The sequence below is a fragment of the Meriones unguiculatus genome, chromosome 5 (assembly GCF_030254825.1).
Source record: "Meriones unguiculatus strain TT.TT164.6M chromosome 5, Bangor_MerUng_6.1, whole genome shotgun sequence".
Taxonomy (NCBI): Eukaryota; Metazoa; Chordata; class Mammalia; order Rodentia; family Muridae; genus Meriones; species Meriones unguiculatus.
The window spans coordinates 132352947-132372526 of record NC_083353.1 but is presented as its reverse complement, the minus strand read 5'-3'; the positions used below and the strand labels follow the sequence as shown (position 1 = coordinate 132372526).

At 49.2% G+C, this 19580-nt stretch overlaps 1 long non-coding RNA gene across 6 annotated transcripts in view; it reads right to left on the bottom strand.

The window, feature by feature from the left end:
• LOC132654334 (uncharacterized) overlaps positions 1 to 19580 on the bottom strand; it is a 37631-nt gene that overhangs the window by 14413 nt on the left and 3638 nt on the right. The window contains exons 2-3 of one of the 6 annotated variants that reach the window (XR_009592031.1): positions 17890 to 18294; positions 4798 to 16575 (exon numbers count right to left, since the gene is read on the bottom strand). This is a non-coding gene — a long non-coding RNA (uncharacterized LOC132654334). Of the gene's footprint in view, positions 1 to 572; positions 3282 to 4797; positions 18295 to 19580 lie in introns of those variants that run through there. The other 5 variants (XR_009592033.1, XR_009592030.1, XR_009592032.1 and 2 more) reach the window with 5 other exon arrangements.

Genomic DNA, 19580 nt, shown 5'->3' with positions numbered 1-19580 from the left:
CACACAGCCCCACACAGATACACATGCATGAATAATAAAAGAAGACAAGGACCATTTAAATTATCCATGTGTGTTTACATTTACCATAGCACTTTCTCTGCAGCATGAGAAGAGTCATCCTTTGTGATTCACATACATCATTTCAGAAGGTGCTTTTTCACCTCTTTCTTATCAGTTCCAATTGTATTCTCCACCTACAATAATGCTCAAAGTAAGGAAGCTTTATCCTGATGGGACCCGATAGGCTAGGGTCAGAGAGAAGGGGAGGAGGACCTCCCCTATCAGGGGACTGGGGAAGGGGCATGGGAGGTGGAAGAGGGAAGGAGGCTGGGATTGGGAGGGGATGAGGGAGGGGGCTACAGCTGGGATACAAAGTGATTAAACTGTAATAATTAAATAATAAATAAAAACAAAAACCTCAAAAAATAAAGCTTCATCAAAGTTTTCATAGGTGTGTTTCATACAGGATTGTAATTTTTTAATTTGAAGAATATTAATGCTTCTTAATTTTTCATTAACTAAAACGCTAAACCTAGGAAAATGAACAGTGGACTTACTTGTGCACGTTTAACTATTGTTCCCAGTATAATACACTTTATTTTACATTACGGTTTGAAATGGACCCCATTCCCTCCCTCTGAGAAACTAGAAAAGGCTGCTCTGACTGCACGCAGCTGTGAAGTAGGAGACTCAGTGATTTCATTAGTCCAGAGAGCTCTGAGTCTGTGCAGGTGCTCAAATGATGTAGAGGTCTGAATAACATCAAAGCACATCTATGAGGATCCGATGAATGTGTTCTGTTTCCAAAGCCCAGTTTCAGAAAATATGTGTGCTGCTTTCTGAACAAACAGGTAAGTGATTAAAAAGAAAGAAAGCTGTCTTGTTTAAGAAGCAAACATTTCAAGCATTTCAACACCTTGACTAAGAAATGACTATTAAATCGAACCCTTTCGCTATCGGGTTATAAAATGAACGAAGTGTCAGAAGCAAACACACACTAATAGCGGGATAGTAAACATGAAATGAAAACATCTTTGCGAATTTAGCACTTAGATGGATTCCCATCGCCCTCTGCCTTGCTGTGAAGTTCACGGTGGTCCTCGGGTGAGGCTGGGAGGCCTTCCTTCCGAATGCGGCCAGGATCCTGCCAGTTCTCTGGGGAGCCATTAGGAATGGTAGGCGACGCTGGCAGGCACCTCGTGCCACCTCTGGGAGGCCCCATCTGAAGACATGGAGAGCCACTGTGGACACACACACTGTCCTCACTCCTAGTCCGTTACAAGCTGGGGCCTTTGATGAGAACACACTGAGGCTGTGGACAGGGCCCTGCGTTTCCTTACATTTGCTAATGTAAGTGTTTCCTCGTTGCACTTTTTATCTGAAATAATTTTAACTTTCAATCTCAACCTCACCATCTCAACCTCAAGGCTAACTAATAGAGAACTTCTCAATGCTTCTGTTAAGGGGGGCTGTAATTTGTTTTCAGTCCGTGGGATACTTTTATCCCGCCATTAAATAAAAGTAATAATCACAAAGGAAATTAAACTCTGAAGAAAATAGGGTAAAGCCTTGCTAACACCTGAGTTAAGTGCACGGAACAAAGAGAGAGCAGGGCTGCCGCTAGAGCTCGCTCTTCAGCCCCGACTGCACTTACAGCTCCCCTGGGAGCAGAGTGAAAGAAACACGGATTGTCCCCAGTTCTGTTCACTTGAAATAAACTTTCGAGGCTTTTCAAGTGTCCACGGTGCTGGCAACCAGGAGAGGCTCGCCAGCTCCTGCGATGCAAACACAGTAACTATCATTTTCGCTGGAAACACCTGGACAGTGTTCGCTCAGCCACACCTGCCAGTACGAGGCAGGATGAACGCAGTGGCTTTCACCTGGAGTGCTTCACAGACTGGAGCTGTGGAGAGGATTTTGTGGGCGTTGAACTGTGGGAAATCAGGTAGGTTCTGTTTGACCTGGGTCTCCGCCTTGTGAAGACCAGGCAAGGTCCACAGAGGAGCTGAAGACACTTCTACTTGGAAGACGGCAGAGAAGAGAACGCTGTCCTCTCTTCTGTCTCTAGCGTGCTGGGCCACTCCCAGGAGCTGACTGGGGCAGGAGTTCTGTTATGCCTCTGGCAAGAATCTTGCAGAAATGTGTATGTCTTTAGGAAGGTTGATTTTGTTGAAAAAGTGCTTGATGGTATCTTAGAATTTCCCAATTATTTGCAAAGGTTTCTTTTACACGGATTTTCCCATTTAATTACTTGTCCATCTTCCCCTGCAGATCAGATGAGTCAATTACTTGGGCCTTAGTCAATAACAAAAACAACTAAGAAACTTACAGCTCCGGAGGAAGAGAGACAGAAAGCACACAGGTTCTTTGTTTAACTCCGTCCTGTCATCACAACCCTTGGCCCTCAGTCAAAAGCCCTGCGCCAGGGTCTGCACACTGGGGAGACTTCCTAGGTTAGGGAGAAGTGTTTCTCAGGCGGAAAGGGAGAGTTTGATCCTAACACCCACATAAACAGCCCTCGTTCATGGCCAGGGAGGCCAGGGAGGCTTCTTATGTGGGCTCACTAGCCTGCCCGCCTCCCGGGTCCCAGGGAGACCAGAGGCTCCCAGAAAACAGGGTGGATGGCCCTTGGGGAACAATCCCCAAGGATGACCTTAGCTTCCACACGTGTGCACGCACACACACACACACACACACACACACAGTGACAGCCCTGAGGAGAGCCAGCCCCTAACCCTGAGCACACTGTGTGCATGTGAGGAGCTGTCCTGTGCAGAGAGCACCGGAAGCTGTGGCCTGCTGCTGAGCAGCTCATCAGGACATGCTTTTCTGCGTGCTCTGAAACTTCCCCTCAACAGCTGGTCAAACTCTGAGAGACGATCCTTTGGAGCGCCAGGCACAAAGCTGGAGTTGGTAGATTCCTGCCTTTCTTCAGACTTAAACTGGCAATTGGAGGAAAAGATCCAAGGACATGCTGCAGAGGTCACCACCTCCAGCAGAGGTCCCGCAGCCCCAGACTGGAGAGCACGGGCTAGAGCTGGGGTGCGGGACTCCCCAGTTCTTGGGGTCTGAGCCTCCTCAAGGCGGAGCTCGCTGAGTTCTGAGTGACGCACTCGTGGCGTGCTCTCCTTCCACTCTAAACTGATTCAGACCCTCCACCACCAGCCAGCTCTTTCCAACACAGCTGAACCGTGGACACGTGGAAGAGACATTTCCTCCTCCGCCAGTGTAGAAGTGGGCTCCTTCCCTGCTCTTCTCATCACTGTGTAGTCTGAAACCACCTGTGACACGTTAGTAGATCAAATACACGAGGGCAACAAATACAAGACACTCCAATGAGTAAAGCACAGAGGACAGGTGCGGCTGCAGCCCCTTCCTGACCATCCGCCTCAGGAGCAGCCAGCACGAAGCAGGAAGGATGCTGAGCTGCCAGCTCCTGCTGTGGGGCCTTCCTCATCCTCGCCGTGCACTCTCAGGAGCCACGCAAACACAAACCACCCCTTCCTGCAGGGGCTTGTGTTGGGTACCTGTCACTGCAGCAGGAAGGCAGGCAGCACAGCATAGCTTAGGCTGGCCCTCACAGCCTCAGGTCAGCTCAGCCAAGCACAAGCTTAGCTGGCTGTGGAGAACGGATTCACAGCCCGGGGAACAGAATCACTTTTCTTTTAAAATCCATTAAAATTCAGTCTTAGCGGCCGGAGGGAAGGCTCAGCGGTTAGGAGCACTGTCTGCTCTTCCAGAGGTCCTGAGTTCAATTCCCAGCGGCCACATGGTGGCTCACAACCATCTATAGTGAGATCTGGTGCCCTCTTGTGCTGTGCAGGTGTACATGCAGGCAGAACACTCATACATAAAATTAAATTAAATTAAATTTTAAAAAGACAGTGTGTGTTATATCATGAGACCCTGTCTCAAAAGGAAAACAAAAACAAAAAGTCTGTCTTCTTCAGAAATCATTCTTAAAGATTTCTATTCCTCATCTCTATTTTTCCATTGCTTCCAAAGTCTGGATGCCGTTAGACAACACAGCCAGCTCTTTCCTTTTTGGCTCTGTGTAACGCAAATGTGGATGTCTCGGTTTCTTAGCGATTTAGGAAATACATGTATGTGATTGTTTGGTCCTCATCTCCCAGGGTTGATCTTCCACTTCAGTGGTGTGTGTGTGTGTGTGTGTACAGGTCACAGGCCCTGGTCAACAATATGTGCTTTTCTTGATTGCTCTCCATGTGTGTTTTGAGACAGGCCCTGTCACGGAACCTAGAAGGCTGGCTGACCAGAGAGACCCAGGATCCTTCCGGCGCTGTCTCCCAAGCTCTGGGATGAGAAGTTCACACTGCCACAACCCAGCTTTCTATTTGGGCATGAGGAGTCTGCTGCCCAAATCATCTTCCCAGGCCTTTGTTCAAGGTTTTATGTCTATTTAGAAAAGGCAGACATCGAACTGGCTAATTATGGTGGGGCTCAAAAAGCACCCCGTCAGCTAAACCCTGTAGGAAAGCTGTGTGCCTGGGACCGCTGGCAGGACTCAGTGTGCTCCATCTTGCCTCTTAAAGGCACAGTGCAGAGCTGGAGGGGGGAATGCTCATCGGAGCAAAGAGGACACTAAGGAGACATTTGGAAGAGATCTTTCGTTTCCCAGTGCCAGGATCTGTTTGGAGAATGTTTCACACGCGCTGTGGTCCTTGTGCCTGTGAGGAGAGTGAGGCTGGAGCCTCAGGCTCCGCATACACTGTCACAGGGTTGCCCCGCCCCCATCCGCACAACACCTCAGCATTGAACAAAATAGGAGTTACCGACCTGAGGTGATGTTGGTGTTGCTTGGCTCTCAAGGGAGCCTCACAAAGTGAAAATCACGTCCTTCCACACTGAGACAAGGACGCTTCGGTCTTCTCTGGCTCTCTAGAGGGCATGGCTCTGCATACTTCGCTCTGTCAGTGGACTCCTCTGCAGTGCCTTGTCACAGAGTCGGGTCTCCTGTGTCAGCGTGTGTGCCTGAGCGTGCAGAGAAACTCACAGGGCAAGAGCAGACACTTATGACATGCCAAACCAGAGCCCAATGGAGGGCTCCTCCTTCTTTCTTTAGTCTGAAATGATTGAGTACAATTAGAGAGATGGAGACAGAGGAGGACAGAGGAAGAGGAAAAAAAAGATGAGGAGGAGAGGGGTCAAGAATTAGGGGAGAGAACAGAGGAGGAGGAGGGAGATGGCTGTCCTCCTCCATCCGGTCTAGGCTGTCCTCCACCCTGTCTTAGGCTGTCCTTTATCCCTTATTTCAGAGCTTTACACCTCCTTGGAGCCTTGATGCCTTCTTCTGTCTTTTCTTTCCCTTCTTCTCTTTCTGTTTTGTTGTTATAGGACATGCGGTCTTAGTATGTAACCCTGGATCTCCTGGAATTCGCCATGTAGACCGGGCTGGGCTGGAGCTCACTCACAGATAATCTGCCTGCCTCTCCTGAGGATTGAACTGAAGGTTTATGCCAACATACTGGCTACTCCATTCTTCTTTGCAATCCACCTTGGTCTGGCTTCTCCTTCCTTTACCTCCAGCAAACAGCTACAGGCTGAAGAATTGACAGCCTTTGAATTGTCTCAATTTATTTTTAGAATTCAAAATATTTACCAAATGTCACCTGACACGCTTACTTTTCCTTGTGTGGGAACATCTCCACTGTGCACTTCTCTTTGTTCTATCTCCACCCTGACTTTCTTCTTTCATACACTGCCTTCTCTTACCCTCTAGTTTTCCTCCAAAGTTCCATTCTTGTCCTGTGCATTCTCCTCTGCCCTACCCAGAGCAACCACACCCTTTGCTGTAGACTACCAATGCCATCAGCCCACAGCTCTTGACACAATTGAACTCTTTGTTTTATTTCTGGAGGCAGGGTTTCTCTGTGTAGCCCCAGCTGTCCTGGACTCACCTGTAGAGAAGTCTGGCCTTGAACTCACAGAGACTTGCCTGCCTCTGGGATTAAAGGGCCAGGACTAAGGCCATGGACCATCACGCCCAGTGGCTGACAGCTGAACTCTTCTCCTTGGCTCACACCTGTGCCTTGACCTTCTGGCTTGCATTTCTGAGCGCCTAATCAGTCCTACACAGTGTCTTGGAAGCACTCTAACCTCATAGCCTAAAAATGTGCTCCTGCCTAACCTCTTCTCCCCTTTCTGTAGTAGTCACTTTCCTTAGGTACTTGCCTCTCCAGTTAGTCTCAGCTCCAGATGAGCCCAGAGCCACACGGGGAGCCACCCCTCAGCAATGCTCTGCCCTCCTCACACTGTTCCTGTTGCTGCAGCCTCCTCCCAGCTCTCCTGTCCAAGTGCTTTCCCACCTCCGGTTCCTCCTGGACCCCTGGTCCCCATCTTTGCACTTACCACACTTAAGACAACTGGCTCCTTTCTGGCTACCTCCTCCTTACAAAGCTTACCTCCCTGCTCGCCCTGGCTCACTTTCTCGAAGGCTTCCTGAACAGTGATTCAGAGGAGCCTCGAGTTCGGGGACAGGCTAATTTGTTTGCCTTTAAAGTTTATAGTCCTGTGTACCATGGAAACTTCACTCAGACTCCCACACCTCACACTCCTGAACACTTTCATGGTGGCCGTCAGCCATGATGATGGAGGATATGCCTCCATTAGTGTCTCTCTATCTATCCCTCCATCCATCTATCCATCCATCTCTCTATCATCTATCTACCATCTATCTATCATCTACCTATCGTTCATGTGTGTGTGTGCGCGCGTGCGTGCGTGCGTGTGCGTGCATGCATGTGCCATGTATGTGCAGGAGCCCACAGAAGCTCGAAGAGGGCATCGGATTCCCTTGAAGCTGAAGTTGCAAGCGGTTGTGAGCCCTGACAGGAGGGTTGGAGACTGAACCAAGGTCCTCTGGGACAGCAGCAAGTGCTCGTAACTTGAGTCATCTTTCCTGCCCCTACAGTTATTTTTAAAAATCCCTTAAAAACTACTTCTCAGAGAATTATATAATAAAATGACAACTAGAAAACCAAAATGCTTTCTTAACAGGAGAAATGGCTGTTCAGAACAACCAAAGAACCTGGTCACTAGCAGGGGGGAGCCCTGCCTGCTGTTGCTGGTTATGAGAGCTGAGGTCTGGCTCCTGCCAGCGAGCTCTCTCACTGCAAACACCTGGAAGAGTGAACTGTCTTTCACCCTTCGGGGTCAGTTCTGTCCACTGAGCAAGCATGGACTGTGCATCACCATCTCCCTTGCTCAACCTTGGTGGGCCTGCAGGTACACGCTAGCCGCTGGTGGTGTGAGACACTGTACGTGACAATACACAGCTCAACCTTAAGTCTAGACCGCGTGGTCATGTTCAGAAACGCATGACCTCAGCCGGGGGCGGAGGCTGTGGGGGAGCGGCGCGGGGTCAAGTGAGCTTCTAAGTAGGAAAGGTATTTGTGAGCTCATGCGAAAGTAAATAAAGCGAGGAAGGAGGAGAGAAACCCGTTGACAAAGGAGCGATGGGGCTTCCGGAGGCTCCTGGAGCGGAGCGGTGGGCTCCAGATGGGTGGTGCTGTGCCCACCGGAAGCGGAAGCGTCCGGCCAGCCCTCGGGGAAACAGGGAAGGCTGACGATGAAGAAAGTGCAGATTAAGATCGATTTAAAAACTAGTTTTCCACCGAAATTAGGAAGAGCATTTTCCTCTCTGCACAGTAGTTGAAAGGACAGCGAACCCCCGAGACATCCTCTGAGTCAGGGACAGGAATGGAGATGCTGGACAAGCAGGAGCCGGCCCAGCCTCGGCGTGCTCGACCTCATCGCTGCTTCCTGAATCCAGCTGTCTGAGCCTTTCTCTCCCCGTCTCCAGTAATCGCTCATAGCCTCCCTGATAACTTTTCTCTTCTTATATGGAGAAAAGGGTGATATTACCCATTAATTCTATTGAAACCAAAGCCGCAAGCATGTCCATAGCCAAACTCTGCCCACCGTAAGCCAAAGTCGCCATCAAATGCACAGGACACCGAAGGCAGTGTAAGAGAGCATTCCTGTGTGATTTTTGAATCACAGCAAATGATTAAAAAAAAAAAAAAAAACCTTTCCACTAATATTTCCACTTATATCCTCAGATTACCAATTCTGAACAGGAATATTAAGTAAGCTATCATTTGGAATTTATAACGGAAAAGAAAAAAGCCATTTAACAGGCTCTTACTGACTTAGCTCAGGCCTTTGCTCTGTGGCAGGAAAAGGCAGGATGTCTGACAGGGAGTTGTGAGGCTCTGTTGCTTAGTCACACTCCTCTCCTAAGTCCTTTATTTTCCCTTGCTGATCTCACGTTGCTTTCCTGTGCCGGAAGTCCTTCTCCCACTAGTCCATGCCCGCAGTCCCTGCTTCCTCCTGTGGACCATCTCAGCTGCCTTTGCCTGCAACCACAGACTGACCTGCAAAGAGCTGATTTCCCCGGCTACAAACTGTCTTGTTCATTTGATTTTTAAACTGAAAATGATGTTCTTTACTAACAGAAATTCCAACAAATAAAAAGTATAAAAATCACTAGACTATTCTATATAATGATAATTACAGTTAATTCTTTTCTGAATATTTTTCTTTGTTCATATTCATATATAAATTATTTTTCTAAAAAGAAAAGGAAACTGAAGCCATGACTCTTGGCCTGGAAAGAGAATGGAAGAGAGCAGTTAGCAGGGGAGGGGAAGCAGGGGCTCTTCCTTTAGCCTCACTCCAGCTCTCTTGCGTAGGCAAATCACCGTTTTGAGATGGGGACACATAGGCTCGTCCTCCTCCCTCCCCACCTCTCCATTCTAGAATCACCACGGCACCATTTACAACCTCCCCTGCCCACATTTTGATCTTTTTATCCCTCATTTTATGTTACAAACCACACATGCTCATATACTACTGAGCATGTATTAACCATTCTAAGAAGAAGCTCCCTAAAATGTTTTCAGTGAATAAACGCAAACTGCAGAGCTCTTCAGTCTGTTCTCACTCTGATAATGATTATTTTAGATATAGTCACACAACCAGGAAAAGCTTCAGATCACACGTGCCTGTTAGTTATCTTAGGTCTCTGCACAGGGCGCTGTTGAGAGCATTTTCATTCTCGTTCATTTATTCATTTGTTGTTCCATGATGTTCATGTGAAGACTGTGTGTAACAGACTGTGCTCTCTAAATGTGAGCAGGAACACAGAACGCCACCTGATGGCTGGGTCATGGAGCTCATAGTGCTTACACAGTAATGTGTCTGTCTCTTGATGCACTCTGTGTTTGTGAGCGTATTTTCTCACAAGGGAGCAAAGAAAATGTACCTAGAAATACTTGGAATCTGTCATCACGCTACTGTTTGAACAAAATCTGAATCAGCCTGCTCCAACCAGACAGCACAACAGCAGACACACGGGACACTTACACCCTTTGCAAATACTCTGTGTGTGAATGACCTATCACTTAGGTGAGTGCTTCTTTAATTAATAATGGGGAGAGTCAGGAGTAGCAGCTCACTTGGAAGTCTAAACCAAGGCGGCTGCTGGGAGGCTGAGACCAGCTTGGTCTACTTACAGTGACTTCCAGACCAGCTTAAGCTACGTAACTAGATGCTGTCCCGAAAACAGAATTAGGTTGGATGTGAAGCCTTCTCCTAAAGGGGAAATTCATGCTTGGTAGTAAACTTGGTCAAAAAAAGCTGCCTTTTAAATATTTGTCTTTATAGCTACACCAAGCCTTTGTCTGAGAAGCTTCTCTTTGCAATGACAGTGAAACCACACAGGCCCACTGCTGCTCAAGGGGCTGAGAAGAGGAGGAACCTGGGTGCTCAGCCTTACTGCCGACTTTTAGACCACCATCTCTAAAGCTCGAGGGTTACCTTGGGACAGGGCCTGAAAAGGATGTAAGCCAGAAAATAGGAAAAGGGGCTGTGGAAATGGTCGTCACGTCCCGGTGGCTGTGGCTGCCTGCAGGGGTCTGCGCTGGGACTGTCAGTCAGCGGTCAGGAAGGGGCTCATGAGTCTCTGTTCATCTCTGAATGAACGGCTACTGCTGGATTCTGAGGGAGGGCAGTCATTGGCCTCGGTCATGGACTGACTGAGGAGATCACCGGGCACCAACCGATAATTCCAAACCCAGGTCACAAAGATGCTGCTGCTTAAATTCCGTGGATTTAAAAAAGAAAGAAAAAAGACATGAATGTGGGTGCAAGATGTGCAGGGAGGGCGGTGGGTGTGATAAGGAGGGAGGGGAGATTAGAAACGGCAGGAGAGGAGGGCGGTGGGGGTAATAAGGAGGGAGGGGAGATTAGAAACGGCGGGAGTGCTGGTAAGTAGACAGCGACCAGAATGCGCTTTGTGGATGTGTGAAATTGTCAAAAAAAAAAAGTAAAAAACTTTAAAAAGTTAGTTAAGAAATTAAATGTAATTCAAGCATTCACTGTTTTGCTGTAGGGTCTGATGCTTCATAAGGCTTTAACAATGATAGACTGGTATATAGGTAGGTAGATAGACAGATAGGTAGATACATACATAGAGATTGATAGATAATAGAGATGGACAGATGGTAGATAGATGTAAATGGTGATAGACAGACAGACAGACAGATATAGGTGTGGCTGTGGCTATAACTGCAGCTACAGAGGCAAATGTAGATATCATGTCCTGGTGTGTGTGTGTGTGTGTGTGTGTGTGTGTGTGTGTGTGTGTGTGAGTGGAGGTGCTGTAAAGGCCAGAGGCCTCAGATCCTCTGGAGCTGAAGTCACAAGCAGTTGTGAATCTTTCAGTGAGGGTGCTGGAATCCAGCCTGGGTCCTTTGCAAGAGCAGTGCCTGTTACTAACTGCTGGGCCTACTCTCTGGCTTCTACCGCTCCTCAGAAAGCTTCACAGCAGCGTGACATGATGATATGAACCCGTGTGTCTCGCAAGGACCATAGTAAAATGAATGCTACGCCTGGGCTCTTCATGCTTATCCAGAAGCTGCTCCATGTGCACAGCTACAGTGACTGTTAGAACATTTGGTTTTAGTAAACTTCAGAGTTTAGTAATCTCAGGAGGCACAGTCCCTAACCCTTTAAGGACTGTAGCTCTTTGCTCGATTCTGAAAATCTGTACACCCCACACCAAAACCCAAAGACTGAGAACATGAAAAGGATGGTACTTGAACGTGGCCTTTAGCACAGAACTGGACCGTGAGGTCAGAACACTCACGAACACTACTGTGAGCGTGGTGCCCCGCCCTCCTCTACCCTGTAAAGAAGGAGTGGGAGGCTCAGCTCTGGCCAGGATTCGCAGGCGCTGCAGGCTCCCAGTCCACAGACACCTCGGTCTTGGACTTTAGAACTCTAGAAATGAACTGCACTTGTAACTGACCCAGCCTATAGAGCTTTGTTTAATCAGCCTGATGCGCCCTACACATAAGGCAATAAAGCAATAAGATACAAGGCCTAAGACTCGGTGCGTGACTGGGCCGCGGAGAGCGGAAGGACTGTCAAGACCCACGGTGGGAAGGTCAGTACTTAGACCCGGTGTGGTGATCCACACTTCCTGCTCAGATCAACTCTCTCTGCTCACTCAAGTGCTTGAAAGGCTAAAGGGCAGGGACATAAGCCAGCGCTGCACTGCCCATCTAGCCTGCTGGACGCCCGGTTCACGAAGAGGAGGGGTTCTGCCCTCCTCTCCAGAGAGACCTCGACAGAAGCAGGCTGAAATGCCCGCTCAGGTGCAGCTAATTTGATTATTGGTTTTATCTGCACATCATATCCAAAACCGACCAACATTACCGTGACGGGATCAAAGCCCACAAGGACCACAAGCAAGAGCAAGAGCAAGACGAGCAGCTGAGGAGAGTCAGCCGACCATACCTCTTCCTGCTGTCTCATGTGAAAACTTCCTGTCCTTGTCATGGCCCCTCAGACCCTATGCAAACCGCTGCCAGCTCCGTCCTCTGGCTCACCTGCCTCCAGCCCAGATGCAAGCTGATGTCGTGTTCATGATCTCTGTTCTTTCTGCGCGGATGCCCTCGCTCTGGGATACAGGCTCTGTGCATCCCCCAACCAGTTCTGATGGACTGTTGTATAAATGCTCATTCTCTCTCAAGTCGCAGTGGCGCCCTCCCACCAACCTTCCTGGTGGGAAAATCCTAAGTCATCCTCCTCACGTATTCATGTCATGTTATTACTCATAGTGCCTCATCCCCTGGAACGTAAACTGTAAGAGGGGACCAAGAAACAGCTGTCACATTTAAAAAGGAAACAAGTATGCTATGTCACTGGCAATAGGGAAAGACAACCCAAATGGCTGCAGACAGCCGTGTAAGCAGGCAATCTAGCCACGCCCCGCATGGGTTTGAAAGAGCCCTGTTCTTCCACAGGCTCATGGATCTTAACTTGGTCCCAGGCTGGTACCACTGTTTGTGGAGGTTGTAGGACCTTTCAGGGGAAAAGCCTTGTTGACAGAGGTACACCACCACTGGGGTGGGCTTTGAGCACTTATAGCCTCACCACAGTTCCCGCTTGCTCCCTCTGCCTCCCGCATGTGGGTGAGGATGGTGCTTCCCTGAGCTGCCACGGTAGACTCTATTCTTCCACAAGCATGAGCCAAATAAACCCTTTCTCCTCTAAGTTGCTTTTGGCTTTGGTATTTTATCATAGGAACAGAGAAAAAACTAGTACACTGCAGAACCAAAGAGGAAAACAAACAAACAAACTGGAATTAGAGACACGGCATCCTTTAGAGCAGGGTTCTGACCCTCCTCTCACTGAGACCCTTTAACACTGTTCCTCATGTTGTGAGGACGCCAACCATAAGTTTGTTGCTACTTCATAACTAATTTTGCTGCTGTTATGAATCATGATGAGCGTATCTGTGTTTTCCGACCGTCTAAGGCGATCCCTGTGAAAGAGGCATTTGCCTCCCAAGGGGACCAACCCACAGGTTGAGAACCCTGCTTTAGAGGAAGCTGTGTGCAAACAGTTGATGAGAAAGTAAGATGGTGCAGATCACAGCAGACGTGGTGGCCACCACTGCAGTCCTGCAATCAGGAGGCAGAGACAGGAGGATTATCACAGGCGTGAAGCCAGCCTGGGCTGTACACTCAGAACTTATCTCAAGAGATAGAGGGCACAGGGAGGGAAGGATGGGGCTGGTCAATCTCAGTCAAAATCCCTTTAGGAGACGCATGTTCCTGGCTCCTCTGTAGTCACGGCATCCGGTGACCAGCTCTCTTAAAGCTTGGGTAAGACTAGACTATTAATTACAGAAAAGACAGACGCTTAGACTGAAGGAAGCCAGGGATGCCAGGGATAGAGACAAAAATATAGGCCTTCATTCTGAGCTGCGTCCCCATCCTTCACATGAGGGCTTTCTAATATATTTACACATTCACTGCTTGCAAACATACTGCACTTCCATAAGACTGTGGCCATGAGGAGATGCAGCTGAAGGGAAGTCTCAGCAGAACAGTGAGAGTCAAAACAAACCCAAAAGAAAGAGTTCATCCAGACAGAAGAGAAATACATGAATAGAATAAATTAACATTTTAGTAGAAGTTACATAACTTAATAGTACAGAAAGACAGAGTGGTGGGAAATAAGGACGCTGGGTGAAGCACAGAGGTTCAGCCTCAGTAATAGACAAGTCCAAAGAAGCCCCAGAAATTGCAGAAAATGCCCAACAATAAAGAAAAGTTCCCATAAAGAAGATACGACTTTTTCTTTTACAGATGCAGATTTCAGTCACTATGGATAAAAACGACCCAGAGCCAGGGAGGCCATGATGGACTCTCAGGCCTGACTAGCAAGGCCTCTAGAGAGAGGATGAAATACGGCCACAGTGGTATGAGGTCTCAGTTCCAGCCCCCAAGGGGCACCACAGGAGGCTTCAGAGTCCTGTGAAATGTGGGGTAGCCCAGCCCACAGCCTCACGGTACATGGTGACACCAATGTGCCAGCCGTGACAAAGAGTGCCCCCGTGACAGAGTGCCCTCTCCAGGAAGGTCCCTTCTGCCCTTCGCCATCCCAGCAGCTCACGTGGCTGGGACCACGCTGGCAGAAAGCTCGTGGGTGAGATGTTGGTCCCCAGGGGAGCCCGTGCGCTCTGAACACTCACCCTTCCCTGCCCTGTGCATACCTCACACCTTCCTAGGGGCACACTGCACGACCAGGAATGCCACGTGTCCGAGCACAGCACTGCTTCGTCATTGTAGCGGATCTGGTCTGGGTGTCACATGACTCTGAGTGATGCGTGGGTAACTCAGCAAGCATGAACTGAGTGTGAGTCACATCTGCGACTCAGCAGGGCCACGGGAGCCTTCCTCATGCCCCTCAGAAGGCTTTACAATCTCAAAGGCACACTTGCTTGTTGCCGAAATTTTAGGTTAGTATGTTTGAACTACAGGTGAGTGTGGGGGAAGGAAGCTGGGAAAGTCAACAGTGAGTGAGCGGGGACCGCACACCAGATCATGCACGCTCAGGGCTCCTTCGTGACGCCTCCGTGAGTGAGGTAAGTGTCCCCAACTCAAAGGATGCCCAGGGGCAGACAGGAGCTGACCGCTCAGAAGATGCCCTTGTCTGAGGAACTCACATCTGGACCTTGCAACCTCCAGAACTGTGAGAAATAAGCTCGTGCCGTCTGTGACCCCTCATCTGTGAGAGGCCCACCAAACCAAAACCATGTGTTCCTCCTTAGCAAAACCCAAAAGTTGTGCAACGAAGGAAACGTAATCACAGTATATCATAACGTTCAGAAGAGTCTGGGAAACTCTAAAAAGAAAGCAATTCCCTGGGGAAATGAGAAGGGGGAGTGAGGAGGGAGGAAGGGAGAGAGAGGAAGAGAGAGGAAGAATAGGAGAGGAAGGGAAGGATAGAAAAAGAAGGAGAGAGAGAGGAGAGGGTAGGGAAGGAGGGAGAGAGAATAAGGGAGGAGAGGAAGAGAAGAGGGGTGAGAAGAAAGGAGGGAGGGAGAGAAGAGAGATAGCAAGGGCAAGAGGGGGAGGAGAAGGACAGGGGAGAGAGTTTCCCACCTCTTGTGCTTAGAAGTCCAAACCTGCTAATATCAAGATATAAATAAAGAGTAAAAGTTTCCATAAAGCATGTTATTTGTCAATGCCAGAGGCAGAGGCCATAGGTCAAAGTTGAAGGGTGTGTGTAGGAGGCACAACAGGGTGCAGAGGCAGAATGGATGACTGGTGGCTTCCAACCTCATTCTTCTAGTCTCCACAGTACTTGCATCCAGAAAGAATAGAACAAGGGGTGGCTAAGAAGAGACAGTGAAATCTAGCCTCGGGTGCCTGCTGAGCCTCTTCCGTTAAGGCTGGGCATGACGCAGGCGCCTGAAGCAGGAGGAGCAGGGGTTAAGGATGCATGAGTCATAGGACAGCCTGGGCTACACAAGACCCTGTCTTAACACACCAAAACTAAATAAAATAAAATAACAACAAAGGAAATTCCCTCCATTATTTCTGCTGGGTACAGAACCTAACGCCTGCAATCCCAGTGTTCAGGAGACAAAAGCCGAGGAACAGGAGCTCAAGGCCAGCCTTGGCGACATGGTGAGCTGGAGGCCAGCCTGGGTTGCATGAGACTACCCCCTCATTGCTCCTTCCTACGGTAGAAAAAAGAGATGGCTGATGGTGTCTCCTTCGTTTGTCTCAGAACTAACTACTAGAGCAGAGTTGCGATGGGGCATCCATCATGTGGAGCTCCTGACTGAGTGCCATGGTCTGTTCCTTCTCAGTGAGACGAGCAAGGCGTCACCATTGCCTTTCCTTACAAGTGGAAGAAGGCTTAGGGCAGCTTCCAGCGCTTGCCCAGGGCAGTGTGGCACAGCAAGATACGGAAAGAAGTTGAAAAGGACAACGTATTGTCGGGTTGCAGCATATGTCCCTTCCTTTGGCCCATGACTATGACTTACTCTTCCAGAGCCCTGGGTAAACACTGAGCAAACACCGTGTAGAAATTTGTAGCACCTTTGCTCCAAGCCGGATCGAACACCCAAGAAGTTTCCAACAGGCAGCACAGCCAAGAGAGCCTCGGTCACGACCTGCAGTGCCCTGGCGCTGGGACTCATCTGAAGGAAGGATGCCAAACTCTGTGAGAACATGTCAGCGGTTTACAGCAGCATCACGTCAAGGCTTTGGAGCTACATAGGGAAAGTTCCATTTGATGAGGGCCTTCATGTAAAGCCAAATTTGGCAATTGTCACTTCTCAGTCACGGCTCATGAAATCACATCCCGAAGGTCAAAGGACCACAGACCCAGGTGAATCCAAAAGATGGGCAGAACTGTCTGCTTTAATGGCCACCACCTTTTTCATTCGAACACTTTAGGTGCAATTCCTTAAGACCAACTTCTCCAAACCCCAAAACAAAGAAAGACAAAGGTTATTTTTCTTGCCTTTTCATCCCTCTTTTTGGAAGGTTTTTGGGCTCCCTACTTTTTCTGGCCCTTTCCTCTCTCATGAAGGATGCAGTTGACTTCCTCCTCAGTCGGTGCTGAGGAACGTAGCCCTGTCAGCTGCAGGACACTGGCTGAGAGGGCCCCTGGGTTCTGCTGGATGTCCTTTCCCTTCCACAGTGGAGACATGTCCCTTCAGTACAAACCAACTCACCTGACAGGCTGAAAGAGAAGGGAAAGATAAGGCAGACACGGGCAACTGGCAAAGGAGGCATTTCTTTGAGAAAATCTGAGCTAGTTTTTATTATTAGCTATCGAGAGAGAGTCTTACTCTGTAGTTCAGGCTGGCTTTACCTCTCTATGTATCTCAGGCTGGCATTACCTCTCTATGTAGCCCAGGCTGCTTGTGAGCTGCCTCAGCCTCCCGGGAGCTGGAATGAGAGGTGTGCATGCCTGTGCCCATCTTCTGGGGATCTTTTCTGGTTGAGGTCACTAAGGAGACCTGGCACTGCTGGACTATAAAGGTGAATCCGGAGGCAGGAACAAGCTCCTGCAGGAGGGTAAGTTGTCAAGGTGAAATCCCGTCTGAGGCCTTTGCAGAACTTGCAACTGGAGCTGTTCTCCTGAGCATCTGTTTGGGGCACTGTGAACAGAACCCAGGAGATGCCATAGGGACCAAGCAAGGGCCAGTGATGAGAAAGTTTGTCTTACTCAGGGTGTGGTAGCCTGGTCTGGACCAAAACGACTGCATTTCCAGACATCAAGAGATGGACAGAAATAGCCCGCCCTTTGTTTGAGTCTCACTGCCTCCTCCTAGCCTTGGGAGCATTCCCTTCTAATTATCCTCATCTGTTTCTGCTTTAATGGGCTCTCTGGCTCTCTGTTTACCTTGGGTTGGGATATGCAGATGCCTTTCTGCCCCTCCCCTGCCTGGGTAGGTGGGGGACACTGAGCAGAACCCTCCTTCTGAGTCTTGGAGGACACTGGTGCTCCTCTCTGCCTGGTGCTCCCATGGCACCCCCGAACACCGTGTTCATGAGAAAGCCTCCATGTGACCCCCATCTTCTCTCAATCTTAGCTCTCTAATCTTCACCCCAAATTATCTGGGTTTCCTTTGAGGACTTTCTCCCTCCCATTTTCTAAACATCTCTTCACAATTTTTCCTATTTCCGCCCCTCCTTGATTATAACCATTCTTGGAAACTTCCAACATCCAAACCAAAGGCCACAAACTCCACAGGCTGAAATTATGGAGGTGCAATAGAAAGGCCTGGGCTAAGGACACGGGCAGATGGAGGCTCCGGCCTGACCCCTTCACCTGCCGGCCATGCTGGCTGCACACGGTGGGTGAGCCAGCAGTGCCACAGCTGAGGAGTGACAGAGACAACAGGGGCCTCTGAAGCGATGGGGTCTAGCTTCTTCTCGCACAGCTTCGTAGCCAGAGTCTGTGCTGATTTATGTTGAGGCCCCCTCTCCACCTCTCTCTTCTGGACAACATCACGTTCCTGAGAGCCTCTGTTTTCCTCACAACACCCACCGTGCCAGCACAGGCTTCAACACGACCTCAATATGTTCCTTCTGAATAAACGTGTAAGCTGCTTGATGACTTTACTCCTATTTTAAAAAGATCACAGTGTATCATATCGAGAATAACCATTGTTGCCTTGAAGTCGTCCGGGAAAGCATTCATTCTGTGTTCTCTGTGTGCCCAGATGTGACTGTGAGTTCATCCTGCTGTAACGAACCCACTGCACTCTCCCGTCAGAGAATGTTCACCTCCACACCACGGGGAAACATGCAGAGGCAGGGGGATGACAGACTAGATTCAAGTCATCTAGATAATAATTCAGAGATCAGAGTTCAAGATCCAAGCATGCGATGCCAAGCGCTTCTGAGCAGAGGACCTCCTTCCCCACATTCAAAATAGATTCAGAAAACGTCTCTAAAACAAAACCAAAAACTTGCTTTCAATGAGAAGCCACACGAGTTTGCAGAGAAAATCTCACGGTGCTCATCCCCCAGGCCTGACTGAAGAGCTGTTCACCATCACAAATGGCTGACTTGTCCTTACCCATTCATTCCTGGATTTCATTTATCCCATCTTCATATGCAAATAATTTACCCTCGTGTGTGTGTATGTATGTGTGTATATGTGTGTGTATGTGTGTATATGTGTGTGTGTGTATATGTGTGTGTATGTGTGTGTGTGTATGTGTGTATGTATGTGTATGTGTTTATGTGTGTGTGTGCGAATGCTGCCTCATGCGCCTGGGGTGTGGGCAAGAGCTACAGCGGATGGGAAGACGGGGGCATGCAAACAGGTAAACAGCAGAATCACACTTCCTACACTCCTCCACACAGTGTCTTTTTGTCCAGGGAGGGGCTCCTCGGGTCAGCTGGTGCGAGCAGGACCACCCCCAGCTCAGGCACACCCAAAGCGCCCTCACTATGTCTCCCTGTACTGGGAAGGAGACCTGGACAGGGCAGTCTCTTTGAAGAGTCAGTTTAGGTCTCTTCTCCCTTTCCTGTTTTGTGCTGAGGTCTGAGCCAGGGCACCTGCTTGAGCCATGCTCACTGCTGCATTCCTTGCACACTGGCTCTTCCCTTTCTGGCTCTTCCCTTCTGGCAGATTCCTGACTACTTGGTTTGTTGGTGGTGGGAGCTTCTGCTTGTTTGCCTGCATTTCTCCTGGCACCTTCCCATTGGCCGGGGAAGCCAGATGAAACCGCCCAGCATAGATTCCAAATTTCATTCAACTTGATCCTTTCACTCCTGAAAGGCTGGGCATGGGCTAGTGTGGGAACTCTGCTCACAGAGAGCTTGGCCACCAGCTAGAAACCCTAGTTCAGTTCCTGGTGCCACGTGAGCCAGGCACAGTGGCACATGGCTGCAGCCCAGCACTTGGGAGATGGAGGTGTGAGGAACAGATGCTGAAGCCCAGCCTGGGATAGGGGAGGGCCCACAACAAAAGCCAGTTCTCCTGTCTCTGATGGCCAATGATGAAACAGTCCTCACTGACAAAGCATCGAGGAAGAAAGAAAGCTCTTATCCACCATGAGACAGCAGAAGCCCAGCCAGAGACACAGCCTGGAGCCAAGGTGCAGGGAGCAGGAACCTGAGCACCAGAGTCCCTGACTGCACCATCAACAAAACCAAGGGAATCTCGCATCCTCTCTTGACCTTGATTTCACAACCAAGTAATAATACTAGCTAATGATGCATTAGATG